The sequence below is a fragment of the Triticum urartu genome, chromosome 3A, assembly GCF_056163025.1.
Source record: "Triticum urartu cultivar PI428250 chromosome 3A, HENAU_Tu73, whole genome shotgun sequence".
Classification (NCBI taxonomy): domain Eukaryota; kingdom Viridiplantae; phylum Streptophyta; class Magnoliopsida; order Poales; family Poaceae; genus Triticum; species Triticum urartu.
This window is the reverse complement of record NC_141875.1, coordinates 461,892,171-461,912,105: the sequence shown is the minus strand read 5'-3', so window position 1 is coordinate 461,912,105 and position 19,935 is coordinate 461,892,171.

Below are 19,935 nucleotides of genomic sequence, written 5' to 3'. Positions count from 1 at the left end.
CACCACAGAGCATATAAGATGTTCTAAGAGTTGAAATTGGTATTTCGTACGCATGCCCGTGTCGAGAGGTAGGAGACCTTTGACAGTACTTTGCCTACAAGATGGAGGAGAATAGCTCAACTAGTGAGCATGTGCTCAGATTGTCTGGGTACTACAATTGCTTGAATCAAGTGGGAGTTAATCTTCCAGATAAGATAGTAATTGACAAAGTTCTCTAGTCACTATCACCAAGTTACTAGAACTTAGTGATGAACTATAATATGCAAGGGATGACGAAAGTAATTCCCAAGCTCTTCGCGATGCTGAAATCGGCGAAGGTAGAAATCAAGAAATAGCATCAAGTGTTGATGGTTAGCAAGACCACTAGTTTTAAGAAAAGGGCAAAGGGAAAGAAAGAGGAACTTCAAAGAAGAATAGCAAGCAAGTTGCTGCTCCCATGAAGAAGCCCAAAGCTAGACCCAAGCCTGGAACTGAGTGCTTCTACTGCAAAGGAAATGGTCACTGGAAGTGGAACTGCGCTAGATACTTGGCGGATAAGAAGGATGACAAAGTGAACAAAACTATATTCGATATACATGTTATTGATGTGTACTTTACTAGTGTTTATAGCAACCCCTCAGTATTTGATACTGGTTCAGTTGCTAAGAGTAGTAACTCGAAACGGGAGTTGAAAAATAAACAGAGACTAGTTAAGGGTGAGGTGATGATGTGAGTTGGAAGTGATTCCAAGGTTGATAAGATCACCATCGCACACTCCCTTTACCTTCAGGATTAGTGTTGAACCTAAAATAAATGTTATTTGGTGTTTGTGTTGAGCATAATATGATCGGATCATGTTTATTGCAATATGATTATTCATTTAAGACAAAGAATGATTGTTATTCTGTTTACATGAATAAAACCTTCTGAGGTCATACACCCAAGGTGAATGGTTTATTGAATCTCGATTGTAGTGATACACATATTCATAATATTGAAGCCAAAAGATGCAAAGTTAATAATGATAGTGCAACTTATATGTGGCACTGCCGTTTAGGTCATATTGGTGTAAAGCGCATGAAGAAACTCCATGCTGATGGGCTTTTGAAATCACTTGATTATGAATCATTTGATGCTTGCGAACCATGCCTCGTGGGCAAGATGACTAAAACTCCGTTCTCCGGAACAATGGAGCAAGCAACTGACTTATTGAAAATAATACATACTGATGTATGCAATCCGATGAGTGTTGAGGCTCGCGGCGAGTATCGTTATTTTCTGACCTTCACAGATGATTTGAGTAGATATGGGTATATCTACTTGATGAAACATAAGTCTAAAACATTTGAAAAGTTCAATGAATTTCAGAGTGAAGTGGAAAATCATCGTAACAAGAAAATAAAGTTTCTGCGATCTAATCGTGGAGGAGAATATTTGAGTAACGAGTTTGGTCTTCATTTGAAATAATGTGGAATAGTTTCGCAACTCACGCCACCTAGAACACCATAGCGTAATGGTGTGTCCGAACGTCATAACCATACTTTATTAGGTATGGTGCGATCTATGATGTCTCTTACCAATTTATCACTATCGTTTTGTGGTTATGCATTAGAGACAGCTTCATTCACGTTAAATAGGGCACCATCTAAATCCGTTGAGACGACACCATATGAACTGTGGTTTAGCAAGAAACCTAAGCTACCGTTTCTTAAAGTTTGGGGTTATATGTGAAACAATTTGAACCTGATAAGCTTGAACCCAAATCGGAGAAATGCGTCTTCATAGGATACCCAAAGGAAACTGTTGGGTACACCTTCTATCACAGATCTGAAGGCAAGATATTTGTTGCTAAGAATGGATCCTTTTTAGAGAAGAAGTTTCTCTCGAAAGAAGTGAGTGGGAGGAATGTAGAACTTGATGAGGTAATTGTACCTTCTCCCGAATTGGAAAGTAGTTCATCATAGAAATCAGTTCTAGTGATTCCTACACCAATTAGTGAGGAAGTTAATGATGATGATCATGAAACTTCAGATCAAGTTACTACCGAACCTTGTAGGTCAACCAGAATACGTTCCGCACCAGAGTGGTACGGTAATCCTGTTCTGGAGGTCATGTTACTTGACCATGACGAACCTACGAACTATGAGGAGGCGATGATGAGCCCACATTCCGCGAAATGGCTTGAAGCCATGAAATCTGAGATGGGATCCATGTATTAGAACAAAGTATGGACTTTAATTGACTTTCCCGATGATCGATGAGCCATTAAGAATAAATGGATTTTCAAGAGGAAGACGGACGCTGATAGTAGTGTTACAATCTACAAAGCTCGAATTGTCGCAAAAGGTTTTCGACAAGTTCAAGGTGTCGACCACAATGAGATTTTCTCACTTGTATCGATGCTTAAAAGTCTGTCCGAATCATGTTAGCAATTGCTGCATTTTATGAAATTTGGCAAATGGATGTCAAACCTGCATTCCTTAATGGATTTCTTAAAGAAGAGTTGTATATGATGCAACCAGAAGGTTTTGTCAATCCAAAAGATGCTAACAAAGTGTTTGAGCACTAGTGATCCATTTATGGACTGGTGCAAGCATCTCGGAGTTGGAATGTATGCTTTGGTAGTGTGATCAAAGCATATAGTTTTATACAGACTTGCGGTGAAGCCTGTATTTACACGAAAGTGAGTGGGAGCACTACCGCATTTCTGATAAGTATATGTGAATGACATATTGTCGATCGGAAATGATGTAGAATTTTCTGGAAAGCATAAAGGAGTGTTTGAAAGGAGTTTTTTCAAAGAAAGACCTCGGTGAAGCTACTTACATATTGAGCTGAGCCGCTCGACGACGCGTCGAGCCGGTCTTTGGATGGGCTGCATAAACATATTCGACATAAGGGAAAGTTGTGCAATAAACGAATACTATGAATTACTCTGGTATCCGGATACTTCGATTTTGCCAGGGGCTTGGCCGGCTTGGCCCTGGGCGGCCACTCCTCTCCGCCGTCGTCGGTGTCGGTGGAGTAGTCCGGAGGAAGGGTTTTCCCCTTCTTGGACCCTCCGGCCTCCCCAGAGAGGGCAGCCTTTCTTTTCTTCTCTCCTCCCGCTGGAGGGGGGGAGGTCTCTTCTTCTTCCTCCTCGTCTTCACGGGAGGAATGCGCCTCGGAACCGTCGGATGATGGATCCGACACCTCCTGGCACCGGGCACTCTTTCGAGTCCCCGTGGCCTTTTTCGCAGCCTTCTTCTCCGGCACCACGTAGGGTGCCGGAACAAGCAGCTTCGCCAAGCGAGCGTCCGCTGGGCCTTCGGGCAAAGGAGCCGGGCAGTTGATCTGTCCGGACATCACTTGCCAATCCTGTCAAAGGTAAGGGAGGTTAGATCCCGCATGGAGTCAAACTATGAAAAACTGATACCCTGTAAAAGGAAAAAAACAGCTTACCGCATGAGCATGACGCTGCGTACTGAATCCGCGATCCTCGATAGCGGATGCGGGGGCCTCGGCGCCCTTGAAAAGCACCTTCCAGGCATCTTCGTACGTCGTGTCGAAGAGCCTTCTCAGAGTTTGGTGTCGCGCCGGGTCGAACTCCCATAGGTTGAAAGCCCGTTGTTGACACGAGAGGATCAGGCGGATGAGCATAACCTGGACAATGTTGACAAGTTTGAGCTTCTTGTACACCAGGGTTTGGATGCATGTTTGGAGTCCGATCAGTTCTCCTTTTTTACCCCACGACAGGCCCGTCTCCTTCCAGGAGGTGAGCCGCGTAGGGGGTCTGGATCGAAACACGGGGGCTGCGACCCATTCGGGGTCGCGTGGCTCGGTGATGTAAAACCACCCCGATTGCCACCCCTTCAGGGTCTCCACGAAGGAGCCCTCGAGCCATAAGATGTTGGCCATCTTGCCCACCATGGCGCCTTCGCACTCCGCCTGGTTGCCACGCACCACCTTCGGCTTGACATTGAAAGTCTTGAGCCATAGGACGAAATGGGGGCGGATGCGGAGGAAAGCCTCGCACACGATGATAAACGCCGAGATGTTGAGGACAAAGTTCGGGGCCAGATCGTGGAAATCCAGGCCATAGTAGAACATGAGCCCCCGGACAAATGGGTGAAGAGGGAAGCCCAGTCCACGGAGGAAATGGGGGAGGAACACCACCCTCTCATGGGGCCTAGGGGTGGGGATGAGCTGCCCCTTTTCGGGAAGCCGGTACGCAATGTCGTTAGACAAGTATCCGGCCTTCCTCAGTTTTCTGATGTGTCCCTCCGTGACGGAGGAGACCATCCACTTGCCTCCCGCTCCGGACATGGCTAGAGAAGGTTGAGGTGGGGAGTGCGGACTTGGGCGCTGGAGCTCGAGTGCGCGAGAATGGATAAGCAAGGGAGGAAGAAGGCGTAGGTGAAAAGGTGGATCCCTATCCCCTTATATGGGTGGACGCAACTACGTGTCCCCACCAGCCTGGTAAAACTCGCTTATCTCCAAGCGTCGTAATCAATGGCGCGGTTGGGTTACCCACGCCCGTATTGATGAGAATCCCGGAATAAGGGGACACGATCTCTGCTTTAACAAGACGTGCCAAGGAAACCGCCTCGCATGACACGCTGAGGTGGGATAATGAAATGACTCGGATAAAGGCTTGGCCATGGTGTGTCACACTACGGAATACGTCAGCGGATTAGATTTGTGTAAATGTTATTCTCTCTATGGCAATATGTGGAAACTTATTTTGCAGAGCCGGACACTATCTTTGTGTTCAAAATATTCTATGAAGTACTTGGAGGAGGAACCCGCCTCGCAATGCCGAAGACAATCTGCGCGCCGTACTCGTCGTCATTGAAGCCTGGTTCAGGGGCTACTGAGGGAGTCCTGGATTAGGGGGTGTCCGGATGGCCGGACTATACCTTCAGCCGGACTCCTGGACTATGAAGATACAAGATTGAAGACTTCTCCCCGTGTCCGGAAGGGACTTTCCTTAGCGTGGAAGGCAAGCTTGGCGATACGGATATGCAGATCTCCTACCATTGTAACCGACTTTGTGTAACCCTAACCCTCTCCGGTGTCTATATAAATCGGAGGGTTTTAGTCCGTAGGACAACATACACAACAACAATCATACCATAGGCTAGCTTCTAGGGTTTAGCCTCTCCGATCTCGTGGTAGATCTACTCTTGTACTACCCATATCATCAATATTAATCAAGCAGGACGTAGGGTTTTACCTCCATCGAGAGGGCCCGAACCTGGCTAAAACTTCGTGTCCCTTGCCTCCTGTTACCATCCGGCCTAGATGCACAGTTCGGGACCCCCTACCCGAGATCCGCCGGTTTTGACACCGACAATCGCCGATGCCCAGATGGCCGTAGCAGAATTGCAAGAATATCAGAAAAATGCAGACCCAAGTGACTTGTTGCGAGACAAGAAGCCAGCCACGGATTCAGCATTCCAGTCGTCTGGCGAGACAAAGTCTGTTCACATTCACCCGACGGACCCCAATGCAGCTCCGACCCACATTTTGACCACACTCGACTCCAAATAGGAAGAAGCGCTCATCCAGTTCCTCCGTGAGAACTAGGACATCTTTGCATGGAAGCCTTCTGACATGCCAGGTGTTCCCTGGGGACTGGCTGAGCATCGTTTGCGAGTCGACCCGAAAGTGAAACCAGTCAAAGAGCATCTTCGACGGTCCGCCGTCCAGAAAAGAAAAGCAATCGGCGAAGAGGTGGCTCGGCTTTTGGCAGCTGAATTTATCCGAGAGATTTACCACTCCGAGTGGTTAGCCAATGTTGTCATGGTCCCAAAGAAAGATGACTCACTCCGCATGTGCATCGATTTCAAGCATATCAATCGGGCCTGCCCAAAAGATCACTTCCCTCTCCCTCGCATCGATCAGATAGTCGACTCGACTGCTGGGTGCGAGCGTTTGTCCTTTTTGGATGCCTACTCCGGGTACCACCAGATCCGTCTGTATGGACCCGATGAAATAAAGACAACTTTTATCACCCCGTTCGGGTGCTTCTGTTATGTCACAATGCCATTCGGCTTGAAGAACGCCGGAGCCACATTTATGTGAATGATTCAGAAGTGCATGCTCACTCAGATCAGTCGGAATGTGGAAGCATACATGGATGACATTGTGGTCAAGTCACGTAAAGGTTCTGACCTGCTGACCAACCTCGCCGAAACCTTTGCCAACCTCAGAAGGTATGATATCAAGCTCAATCCATCAAAGTGCACGTTTGGAGTTCCAGGCAGAAAGTTACTCGGTTTTCTTGTTTCCAAACGAGGAATCGATGCTAACCCAGAGAAAGTAGGCACTATACTTCGGATGAAATGCCCTGTGCGTGTGCATGATGTCCAGAAGCTTACTGGTTGCTTGGCCGCCCTAAGTCGATTCATTTCTCGCCTCGGTGAAAAGGCCCTGCCTCTTTACCGACTGATGAAGAAATCAAATGCGTTTGAGTGGACTCCAGAAGCTGATACAACATTTGTATAGCTAAAAGCCCTACTTTCCACCCAGCCGGTGCTTGCTGCTCTAATCAGCAAAGAGCCTCTTTTGCTTTATATAGCAGCCACTAGACAAGTCGTCAGTACAGTACTTACGGTCGAGCGGGAAGAAGAAGGAAAAGCGTACAAAGTTCAACGCCCAGTTTATTATATTTCTGAAGTCCTGACCCCGTCAAAGCAGAGATATCCTCACTATCAGAAGCTTGTCTATGGAATTTACATGACCACGAAGAAGGTTGCACACTACTTCTCAGATCACTCTGTTACAATCGTCAGCGATGCTCCATTGTCAGAGATTCTGCACAACAGGGATGCAACTGGTCGAGTGGGAAAATGGGCGATTGAACTCCTTCCCTTGGATATCAAGTTTGAGGCAAAGAAAGCTATCAAGTCCCAAGCAATAGCAGATTTCCTCGCCGACTGGATTGAACAGCAACTGCCGACTCAAGTTCACTCGGAGCACTGGACCATGTTCTTTGACGGATCCAAGATGTTGAATGGTTCTGGTGCTGGAGTAGTTCTGGTATCCCCCCGAGGAGACAAGCTCAGATATGTCCTCCAGATTCACTTTGATTCCTCCAACAATGAAGCAGAGTATGAAGCACTCCTGTATGGGTTGCACATGGCCATCTCACTCGGCGTCCGTCGCCTCATGGTCTATGGCGACTCAGATTTGGTAGTTAATGAAGTGATGAAGGAGTGGGATGTCAGAAGCCTAGCCATGACTGGTTACTGCAACGCGGTGAGAAAGCTTGAGAAGAAGCTCGAGGGGTTAGAACTCCACCACATCCCCCGATTGAAAAATCAAGCAGCCGATGAATTGGCAAAGATAGGTTCCAAGAGAGAGGCCATTCCCAGCAATGTGTTCTTGGAGCATATTCACACGCTGACTGTTCAGGAAGACCCTTTCATTGAAGAGCCCCCACAACCCAAGAGCGCCATGGATCCGACTGAAGTCGAGGTCCCAGCTGTGGTCGACCTAATCATGGAGGTTCTGGCCATTACTCCCGACTGGATGGTGCCCTACATTGCGTACATCCTCAGGAAAGAGCTCCCAGAGGATGAAGAAGAAGCTCGACAGATCGTCCGCCGATCTAAAGCTTTTACTGTGATAAGAGGGCAGCTGTTCAGAGAAAGTGTGACTGGAGTCGGTCAGAAGTGCATAACACCAGAAGAAGCTTGAATGATCCTCAATGACATCCACTCGGGGACCTGTGGTCACCATGCGTCCTCTCGGGCCATCGTGGCTAAAGCATACCGAGCTGGATTCTATTGGCCACGAGCAAATGAGATGGCGAAAGATATAGTCGACAGATGTGAAGGCTGTCAATTTTACTCCGATATGTCTCACAAGCTAGCGTCAGCCCTGAAGACCATCCCCCTAGTCTGGCCCTTCGCTGTTTGGGGACTGGATATGGTTGGACCACTGAGGACCGGCAGAAGCGGCTTCACTCACGTGCTCGTTGCAGTCGACAAGTTTACCAAATGGATCGAAGCCAAACCCATCAAGAACCTTGACGCTAGCACCGCTGTCAGTTTTATCAGAGAATTGACGTTCCGATATGGAGTCCCACACAGCATCATCACGGACAACGGATCGAACTTCGATTCCGATGAGTTTAGAATTTTTTGCGCCTCTCAGGGCACTCGACTCGACTATGCTACTGTTGCTCACCCGCAGTCAAACGGACAAGCAGAAAGAGCCAATGGCCTAATTCTCAAAGGACTAATGCCCCTACTGATGCGTGATCTCAAACACGCAGCAGGTGCCTGGGTTGATGAACTTCCGTCAGTTCTGTGGGGTTTAAGGACAACTCCTAATCGGTCGACTGGAAGAACTCCTTTCTTCTTAGTCTATGGAGCCGAAGCTGTTCTGCCAAGTGACTTTCTCCACAACGCACCCCGAGTTGAACTCTTCTCCGAAGCAGAAGCATAGTAGGCCCGGCAAGATTCAGTCGATCTCTTAGAGGAGGAAAGAGAGATGGCCTTGATCCGCTCAACCATTTATCAGCAAGATTTGCGTCGATTCCATGCCAGGAATGTGAGGGGTCGGGCCTTTCAAGAAGGAGACTTGGTTCTTTGAGTGGATCAGCAGAAACCACACAAGCTCGCTCCAACTTGGGAAGGCCCCTTCATCGTCACCAAAGTTCTCCACAATGGAGCATACCATCTTTACAGTATCGAGCATCAGAAAGAGGAGCCACGGGCTTCGAACGCGGAGCTGCTCCGCCCCTTTTATACTTAAACACTCGTTCGAATAAAATGTAATAAGCAACACCTTTTGTAATTCGTTTATCAAAGACAAGAGCTTATGGTTCTCTCATTCGATTGTGTTGTTCTTATTTACCCCTGAAATCCCTAAGTGGGTGGGCTTAGTCGCGAATCCGTTCCGCCTAAGTTTGAAAAAATCCTACTGAGTGAAGAGCAATCCTTCCACTCGGGGGCTTAGCTGCAGTCGAGCACTCGCCTAAGTTCTCTCACTAAGAGGCTTAATGGCAGTCCAACACTCGCCTAAGTTTGGAAAAATCCTACCGAGTGGAGAGCAATCCTCCCACTCGGGGGCTTAGCTGCAGTCGAGCACTCGCCTAAGTTCCCACACTAAGAGGCTTAACGGCAGTCCAGCACTCGCCTAAGTTTGAAAAAATCCCACCGAGTGGAGAGCAGTCCTCCCACTCGGGGGCTTATCTGCAGTCGAGCACTCGCCTAAGTTCTCTCACTAAGAGGCTTAACGGCAGTCCAGCACTTGCCTAAGTTTGAAAAAATCCCACCGAGTGGAGAGCAGTCCTCCACTCGGGGGCTTAGCTGCAGTCGAGCACTCGCCTAAGTTCTCTCACTAAGAGGCTTAACGGCAGCCCAGCACTCGCCTAAGTTTGAAAAAATCCTACCGAGTGGAGAGCAGTCCTCCCACTCGGGGAGCTTAGCTGCAGTCGAGCACTCACCTAAGTTCTCTCACTAAGAGGCTTAATGGCAGTCCAGCACTCGCCTAAGTTTGAAAAAATCCTACCGTGTGAAGAGCAATCCTTCCACTCGGGGGCTTAGCTGCAGTCGAGCACTCGCCTAAGTTCTCTCACTAAGAGGCTTAACGGTAGTCCAGCACTCGCCTAAGTTTGAAAAAATCCTACCGAGTGGAGAGCAGTCCTCCCACTCGGGGGCTTAGCTGCAGTCGAGCACTCGCCTAAGTTCTCTCAATAAGAGGCTTAACGGCAGTCTAGCACTCGCCTAAGTTTGGAAAAATCCTACCGAGTGGAGAGCAATCCTCCCACTCGGGGGCTTAGCTACAGTCGAGCACTCGCCTAAGTTCCCTCACTAAGAGGCTTAACGGCAGTCCAGCACTCGCCTAAGTTTGAAAAAATCCCACCGAGTGGAGAGCAGTCCTCCCACTCGGGGGCTTAGCTGCAGTCAAGCACTCGCCTAAGTTCTCTCACTAAGAGGCTTAACGGCAGTCCAGCACTCGCCTAAGTTTGAAAAAATCCTACCGAGCGGAGAGCAGTCCTCCCACTCGGGGGCTTAGCTGCAGTCGAGCACTCGCCTAAGTTCTCTCACTAAGAGGATTAACGGCAGTCCAGCACTCGCCTAAGTTTGAAAAAATCCTACCGAGTGGAGAGCAATCCTCCCACTCGGAGGCTTAGCTGCAGTCCAGTACTCGCCTAAGTTTGAGACCCATCCCTATCCGCAAGGACGACGAGGTGCAGGTCGACTGCAACCTTCTTCTTCGGAGATGCGGCACTAATACAACGTCCGCTCCATCCCTATCTGCAAGGACGACGAGGTACAGGTCGACCGCCACCTTCTCCTTCGGAGCTGCGGCACAAATACAACGTCTGCTCCATCCCTATCCGCAAGGACGAAGAGGTGCAGCAAGCAAAGTCCATCCGAAGGCAAACACAAGCACATTCGGAGATAAACCAAATTCAGATAAATACTAAAAGGTTCCAAGCAGCGAATCAAAAGTACTCGGGCACCAAGCCCGAAGGAGTTTAACGGTTACAGAAACCACTCGGCATTCTGAGGCAAATTTAAAGCGTATCCAAGTTTCATAAGATTGCTCACTCAGCCGGAGGAGGACTGGCAGGCTCCATGAATGAGTCCAGATCGATCACATTAGCGATCCGAGTGGCGGCAGCAATGAAAGTCTCCATGAAGGACTGGAAGTCGTGCTTTTTGGTGTTAGCGACTTTGATCGCAGCCAGCTTGTCTTCAGAACCTCCTTGCAATGGACTCGCACCAGGGACAGCGCCACGTCAGCACCACACCGGGCGGAGGATTTCTTCCATTCTTGCACTCTGTCAGGGATCTCGTTCAGTCGAGTCATCAGAGATTCCAGATCATTCTGAAGCGTCGCCTCCGGCCAAAGCATCGAGTCGATTCGAGAGACAACCTCCTTCAGGCGTGCGAGGTAGCTTGTGGCGCTGGCGATACGGGACTCCAGTCGGAGCACGTTCATCGCAGTTTCATCGCAGACCGGGGAAGTGATAGGGTCCAGACCCGTCTCGACCCTCCCAGTTTCTTCCTCAAAGTCTTGACAAAGTTCTGCAGCCAAAAGTCAGTTCAATCAACCGAGCAAAATCCGATGGCAAACATCAACACAGTCGGATTAAAAGAAATACCTCCCAGCACGAGATAAAGCTTCTTGGCGAGGGTCCTCAGATAAGCTTCTGTGTCGTTCCTCTTGCGGATCGCAGACTCCAACTTTTCGTTCACGGCGACCTTATCCTTCTTCAGGCTGGTCACTTCGCGGTTAGCTTCATTAAGACAAGATGTCAGTCTAGTCACCTCTCCTTCAAGCGTTCCGACTGAAGCAAGCTTCTTCTCTGCGAGAGCGGTTTTGTCTTGGGCTGCTTTTTGCACGGCGGCGAGGTCCGAGTCCTTCTTGTCCAGAGCCAACTTCATTTTCTCTGCAAAAGAAATAAGCGAATCAAAAAAGAGATCAAAGAGATATATTGAAATTCAGTCGGCAATCAATTACCTTCCATACCAGCGGCGTCATCTTGAGCTTTTTTCAGATTTTGCTGAGCCAATTCCAAGTCTAAGTTGAGTTGCCTCTGCTTCTCTTCGAGTTCGGCAAACTTGGAGATAAGAGTACAAGACTTCTGCAGGAGGCAAGAGACAAGTCAATCGATAGGTTCGAAAGCAGTTCATTTCCGAATGAATAAAACCTAAAGAAGTGGACAACAAGCTGTTCAGACCCCAGTCGACTGCCAGCAGTCGACCGCGGTCTCAGGGACTACACCCAGTGGGTGCACTTGGCGTGCCCCCACCAGTTCTGATCCCACTCGCCCGGCCCGCCGGAGTTGAGTGCAAGGAGTAAAAAAAAGAGAGAGAAAGAACAATTGCGCCGTCAAGAAAATGAGAACTTAGACCACAGTCGATTGCGAGCAGTCGACCGTGGTCTCGGGGACTACACCCAGTGGGTGCACTTGGCGTGCCCCCACCGGTTCTGATCCCCCTCGCCCAGACCGAGTGGAAGAGCGAAACTACCAAAAACGACAGCAACACCCAGTGGGTGCTCTAATTCAACGCGAACAACAGGAGATTGTGCAGAAGAAGATTTTTCGAGAACAAAAACAGTCGGAAAGTCTACTCACCTCGACGTTGGCCCGAAGAGCGGCACTAGCATCGTAGGCAGCCTGACTGCTCTCGTGCACTATCTTCACCCGCTCCATCATCATATCAGCCTGTCGGATGGCTCCCGCAGCCTCTTCCAACTGGTTGTCTGGGACGGGGTAGCTGGTGAAAAAATGTACAGACGACCCAGGTGCAGCTGCTTGAGGCTCCGTGGTGTGGAGTTGGATAGTTGAAGGAACCACAGGCGTGGTCGACCGCGTGGGGTGCCCACTCGGCAAGGGTGCAGCAAACGTCACAGCGGCCCTACCCGCATCTTCAGCTTGACAGACAGGAGGCGTTGCAGTTGGTTCCTGCCGAGCCACCCTGCCAGCTGTTACCTTCTTGCTCTTCCTAGGCTTAGGAGCCACATCTTCGTCGTCGTCCGGAAGGTCAATGATGTTGGGTGGAGCTGCAAGACAGAACATTCGACCCCAAGTGAACCACTCGACCCTAAAAGGATCAAGAATCGAAATTGCAAGAGTTCATACCTGGGTTAGAGGTCACCGCATCCTCCATTTCCTCGTCCCGGTACTGGTATGAAGAGGTCCCTAACGTAGCAGCACTACAAAGGCCCGCATTCAATCAGTTACACCCAGTTAATTGAATCCACATAAAGGACAAGTCAGATGGTTACCCGGAGATAGTAGGAACGGTCACTTTGATCCGAGGCAAATCTTTGGGCGGTTTGGAAGAGATGGCTTTCGGCACTTTCGGCGCTGGAAGCGGCGCGACCTTGGATTGCTTTGGAGGCTTCTCAGTCGGCGTCGGGGAAGACTTCCTGGGGCACTTCGAGGATTGCCCGATCGGCGCAGCCACCAAGTCCGGAGCGCGTGCCGGGTCATGAGTGTGCTTGGACCTCCTCTCCCTGCGAGGAGGCGAGTCGACTTCTTCCTCATCGGTCGATTCATCGCTCTCCTCGTCCTCCTCGGCTTCCGAATGCTCCTCGCTGCTCTCGCCCCCGCCCCCTTCTTCTTCAGCGCCGGGGTCCTGCACTCCGTTGGGCATCGAGTACATTTCAATGAGGGCCTGAAAGGATAACAATCAAAAGACATTCAGTCGACCACAAACGGGACATCGCGTGGTGAATCGGAAAGATACTTGATAAAACAGAAATATACCTGCTCCGGCTGGCGCGAGTTGTCGAATGGAATCACCCTCCTGGATCCCCGAGGGTTGTCTTTGTTGCCAGTGATTCCCCTCAACCAGTTCTCCAAGATATCCTCGCTGACCTCCTTCGGGTGGATCCGAGTGGTATCTTCGAGCCCAGAGTACATCCACATCGGATGATCACGCGCCTAAAGAGGTTGGATGCGTCGACCGAGAAAGACCTCCAGCAGATCCATCCCGGTCACTCCGTCGCGGACAAGCTGGACGACCCGTTCGACCAGCTCCTTGACCCGCGCCTTCTCTTCTGGAACTACCTTCAGGGGAGCAGGCTTCTCCACTCGAGCCAAGGAGAAAGGAGTAAGTCCACTCGACTGGCCAGGGGTTGGCTGATCCTTGCAGTAAAACCAAGTCGACTGCCAGCCCCGGACCGAGTTAGGAAGGATCATCGCTGGGAAAGTACTCTTGCTCCTCATCTGGATCCCCAGACCACCGCACATCTGGATCACCCGCGTCCTCTCGTCACTCGACTTGGCCTTTTTGACCGACTGGGAACGACAAGTGAAGATGTGTTTGAAAAGCCCCCAGTGCGGTCGACAGCCCGAGAAGTTTTCGCACATGGACATGAAAGCGGCCAGATAGACTATGGTGTTCGGAGTGAAATGGTGGAGCTGAGCCCCAAAGAAGTTCAAAAAACCCCAGAAGAAAGGGTGGTGAGGCAGCGAGAATCCGCGATCTATGTGGGTTGCTAGGAGGACACACTCACCCTCTCTAGGCTGCGGCTCAGTTTCGTCCCTCGGGAGCCGAGCCGACTTGTGGGGGATCAATCCCCCCTCCACCAGGTCGTCGAGGTCATCCTGCGTGATTGCCGAGCGGATCCAGTCGCCCTGGATCCAGCCCACCGGCAGGCCGGACCTCAACGAGGATCCGCCCCGGCTGGTCCGCTTGCCCTTCGCCTTCGCGGTCGCCTTCTTCGCGCGTTCTAGTGCCGCCGTCTTATCCTTCCCCATGGTGGCAGATCGAGCTCGAGCGAAGGTCCGGCGACGAGGCGGAAGCGAGAGTGGCGGAGAGATCGGGAGAAAGAGAAGAGAGAATGGTGGCGTGCGGAGCAGAGGCCTGGCCCGAGACCTTTTATAAGACCTTCCGTCGAGTGGCTGACTAGTGGACCCAAGCGATCTAAACAAATCCCGCAACAGTCGTGCGCGCAGTACGTGGCGAAAAATGTGGCGCGGGGATCGAGGAGACTTACCTAATCCGTCCCGATGACCTCGTTTCCTCCCGTCTGGCACGCTTCCCAAAATTCGAATCCTGTGAGATCCGCGGAGAGCGGAACAACCTGTCAGACTGAAGACAAACACCCTCTACATCATCATTCAGAATTCAACCATGAAAGTTCACTCGACAACAACCAAGAATGGACCAAGGCGACTGAGAAAGGAATCGACGTCGTCTCCTCAACTCATTGTTTCAGGACAAGGCATATTCATAGCACAAAGAGTGTGTCGGAAGTGTTCTCAACCCCTTCCTCATTCGAACCTTGATCCATTCGGGGGCTAATGATGAAGCTATGTACCTAGGGTAGGGTCATGGACCTGTCCAGCATACCCTCCCCGAGGACATCTTTACAAAGAATCAGAAGCAGTCAAAGAGAAAATATCATCCACTCGACCATGAAGATGTGCTCACTCGACTTCCTTGAAGACACTCGACCACCTTGAAGACACTCGACCACCAGAAGACGAGAAGCCCTCCACTCTGCAACGGTCGTGACTTAAACCATAGCATTATGGGCATTTATAACACTTTATTGTAGACGTTACCAGTAACGCCCCACCTTTATGAACATTGAACCCTATGTAACGGAGGGGAGCTGGGGTCCTAGCGCACTCTATATAAGCCACCCCCCTCCTCTGGGACAGGGGTTCGCACTTTTGTAAACACACACACACACACGTATAATCCAGTCGACCGCCTCAGGGCACCGAGACGTAGGGTTGTTACTTCCTCCGAGGAGGGCCTGAACTCGTAAAACTCGTGTGTACAACTACTCCATAGCTAGGATCTTGCCTCCTCATACCTACCCCCATTCTACTGTCAGTCTTAGATCCACGACAGGCATTGCGTGCGAAAGTCCGTAAAATCGTCCAAGGGGATGATAACACTCAATTTTTCCACATGATTGCGAATGGCAAACATCGAAAGAAGAGAATTTTTCAGCTCGAGCAAGATAAGGGGACGATTTTATGGCAGGAAAACTTAAAATTATATATCACGAACTACTATAAGCAGCTGTTTGGGCCTACAGAGGATAATTTCATATCCTTGGATGAGTCTAGGATAGAGGATGTGCCTCAGTTTGCTGCGGATGAGAACGATATTTTGGCCGCCCCATTTTCGGAGAAAGAAGTGTTTGAGGCTATATCACAAATGAAGAATAATAAAGCTCCAGGCCCGGATGGTTTTCCAGCGGAGTTTTATAAGAAGTGCTGGCACATTATTAAGGGGGACTTGATCCCGTTGTTCCATGATTTATTCTGTAGACAGTTACAGTTGTCTCACTTAAATTACGGAACAATCACTTTGCTTCCTAAGAAAACAGAGGCCATGCGGATTGAGCAGTTCAGGCCAATATGTCTTCTTAATGTCAGCTTTAAAATTTTCACTAAGGTGGGACTAATAGGCTTACGCAGATTATGCATATCGTGGTGCAGCCTTCCCAAACCGCGTTCATGCCCGATAGAAACATCCTAGAAGGGGTTGTAGTTCTGCATGAAACGCTCCATGAGACCCACACAAAAAAACTAGATGGGGTGGGTTTCAAAGTGGATTTTGAAAAAGCGTACAATAAAGTAAAATGGACATTCCTTCAGCAGGCATTGCGCACGAAAGGATTTGATCAGGCCTGGAGAAACCAAGTTGATTCTTTCACGCAAAAAGGAAGTGTTGGTATCAAAGTGAATGACGACATAGGTCATTACTTTCAGACACACAAAGGCCTGAGGCAAGGTGACCTGATGTCACCGATTCTTTTCAACATAGTGGTTGACATGTTGACAATCCTAATAGGAAGGGCTAAGGATGACGTCCAAGTAGGTGGCATAGTTCCGCATTTAGTGGATGGCGGAGTGTCGATCCTTCAGTACGCTGATGATACTATCATCTTCATGGAGCATGATTTGGCAAAAGCAAGAAACATGAAGCTTGTTTTATGCATGTTTGAACAATTATTGGGGTTAAAGATTAACTTCCATAAAAGTGAATTGTTCTGCTTTGGAAGAGCTAAAGATGAACAAGATGCTTACAAACAATTATTCGGATGCGAATTGGGATCTTTACCCTTCACGTATTTGGGTATACCAATTTGCCATCTCAAGCTTTCTAACAAAGAATGGAAGTGCATTGAGCATCGATTTGAAAAGAAACTAAGCTACTGTAAGGGCAAGCTTATGTCATACGGAGGCCGATTAATTCTCATTAATTCGGTTCTTACGAGTATGCCGATGTTTCTCTTGTCCTTTTTTGATGTACCAGTTGGAGTCCGAAAAAGGCTAGACTTCTATCGATCGCGCTTCTTCTGGCATAGTGATGAATTAAAATGAAAATAGAGACTCGCTAAATGGGATATCATTTGCAGATCGAAAGACCAAGGGGGTCTCAGCATTGAAAACTTAGAGGTGAAGAACAGGTGTTTAATCAGCAAGTGGTTGTTTAAGCTATCTGTAGAGACGCACGCCACGTGGGCCCAAATCCTACGGAACAAGTACCTTAATTCCTAAACATTATCCCAGGTGACGGTGAGGCCGATTGGTTCGCCTTTTTGGAAAGGACTGGTGAGAGTGAAATCAGTCTTTTTCAACAGGACAAAATTTGTAGTTGGAAATGGTACTACCACGAGGTTATGGGAGGACACATGGCTAGGGGAGACGCCCCTTGCACTCCAATATCCATCTCCTTATAATATTGTGCAGCGAAGAGAAACCTACGTTGCAACAGTATTACAATCCAATCATCTGGATATCCAATTCAGGAGGACCCTAACGGGAAATCGTTTGGAAACTTGGCTCCTCTTAGTACGTAGATTGATGGAGGTCCACCTTTCTCAACAACCCGATCGACTGAGCTGGAAACTGACAAAGAATGGAGAGCTCTTGGTTAAATCCATGTATTTTGAATGTTATCAACTCTAGTGCTATTCCTCGTTCGAAACATGTGTGGAATGTCAAAGTGCCTTTGAAAATAAAAGTGTTTATGTGGTTTTTACATAAACAAGTCATTCTAACTAAGAATAATCTGGCAAAACACAATTGGACATGATCTACAAGATGTAGTTTCTGTGATAAGGACGAATCCATCAAACACCTCTTTCTCGATTGTCCCTTGGCAAAAAATTTGTGGCGGACAGTGCACTTAGCTTTTAATATTACTCCTCCGAATACCATCAACACGTTATTTGGGACGTGATTAGATGTGTTAGATTCCGACACTGCGAGACATATCCGTGTAGGAGTATGTGTTTTATTATGGGCAGTCTGGAACTGCAGAAACGATTTGGTTTTTAACATAACAACAAAAATTCATTTCTTGCAGGTTATCTTCCGGACCACTACGCTCATCCGTATGTGGTCGCTATCACTCCGACGGAGGTCAGGGGGCATTTGGTTACTGAATCTATACGTTGGAAGACGGTATCTTGGGATATCTTCAACCGATTTGGATGGCGGTCATGTAATAGAATAGGTGTTTAGTTTCCTATCTTATATTTTTACCTGCCGGTTGTGGCTATCTTGTCATGATATTTTTGCTCTTTGTGAGCTTCTTTACTTTTGAGACCTGAAGACTTTTGTAGAACATTTTGCTGTTTATTGATATTTTGGCCGTATGCATCGTTTTGATGCAGAGACCAGGGCCTGACCTCTTTTCGAAAAAAATGATTTTTACTTTAATTACATGCATCATGCATGGCCTGCATGAATTTGGGGCTTGGAAACTTAGGGCCAGTTCTTTTCGGCGATTCTCCCAGAATCACCCCCCTCCCCAGCTTCTTCCAAAATCGCCACTTCATATGTTTTTTACAATCCTATCTAGTTAAGGTCTAATTAGTTAGGATTGTAAAAAACATATGAAGTGTTGATTTTGAGAGAAGTTGGGGAGGGGGGCGATTCTGGTAGAATCACCCAAAAGAACTGGCCTTTAGAGGCGTTCATTGCCTGGATGGACAACTGAATCTCGGCCGCTTTCGGGTCTGGACATGTCCGTAAATAAATGTGGGGATATTCTGTACTGTATGGTCGGCTGGAATTGTTTGCGCACCGGCGTGTACGTGTGGAAATGGTGGCCAGAGACCGTGCGTTCCCCGGCCGGCTGGAAGGCTCCATTGGACGGACAGGCACCGGCAGGTGGCCCAGCGCGCCGTGTCCACTCGCCCAGGTCACGCGTCGCCGTCCAACGCCAGCCAAATGATGGATAAATTTGGAGACACGAAGCAGTAGGAAAGACAGGCCCTGGAAGGAACAAGGAAAAAGATGGAGGCATGCGTGCATGGGATTGCCCCCTCTCACCATGTATGGGTGTCTCATCTCTGTCGATACGCTGAGTGAGATGAGAAATTTTACACAGTCGGTGAACGAAGAAAAAAAATGAGTGCCCATATTCGCCCTCATATATATATTGGCTCCGCGTTAAGTACAACTTTTTCTTTTCTTTCGAGACGGCGTTAAGTAAGTACTTCCTCCGTTCCTAAATATTTGTCTTTCTAGACATTTCAAATGACTACTAGATACGGATGTACGTAGACATATTTTAGAGTATAGATTCACTCATTTTATTTCGTATGTAGTCATTTATTGAAATGCCTAGAAGGACAAGTATTTAGGAACGAAGGGAGTACAAACTCTTGGTCAGCATCAATCGGGCTGGGCAGCGAAGCCTACTGCTAGCAAACAAGAGCTAGATTTTCAGGTGAAGGAAGTGCATTCACACAGTGCGACATGTCAGGTTCCCAATAATGCAGCCAGCTTTCATGTGCAAAGCATCATGAGGACTATGCATGCACCATCAGTGCATACTGAGAACCGGCGCGGTTTCGGTTGCATAAAACCGCACCTAAACCTTTTTTTAATACAAGATGCCTAGTACAACAGAGAACATGGTCTGTCTCCTTCCTTCCTTCCTTCCAGATGAGAGAAAAGAAAAAGAAAAAAAGGTGGCATGATGGTTTTAATTGGAATCTATTGCCTCCGACCGGCCAGACTTAGGGTTCGCTACGAAGTAGGTTGTACGATGCGTTTTATAATAAGTACATTTGTTATAATTATGATAAGAAGATAGAAAAACTAATATTCTCCTCGGACCATATACGCAACAAAATGGAACTGCCAATAAGAATAGTAGCATGAGATGGCTCATGGCAGCCGTGTTTCGCGCTCGAACTAGCACTGACCAGTGCCAGCTACCCGCTCCTGCACAACAACTCTGTTATGTGAGCAGATGCCAGAACACAGTGGTGCTAAGCTTCGCGTCGCATAGTTCAATCAAGCAATGGTTGTTTAACTAATGGACGACGGCGACATTTGCTTGGTCGCTGACGCCTGGATGCAACACAAAGTTAACGAGATTCATTATAAAACGTACTACGTAGAAACATCTCAGTGTGATGCACCATGTGTCATAAAGTTCCTTTGTACTTGCAATGAACCTGGCACAAGTGGAGTGTCGTGTCTGGGATAGCAGTCAAGGTCGATCACCGTCT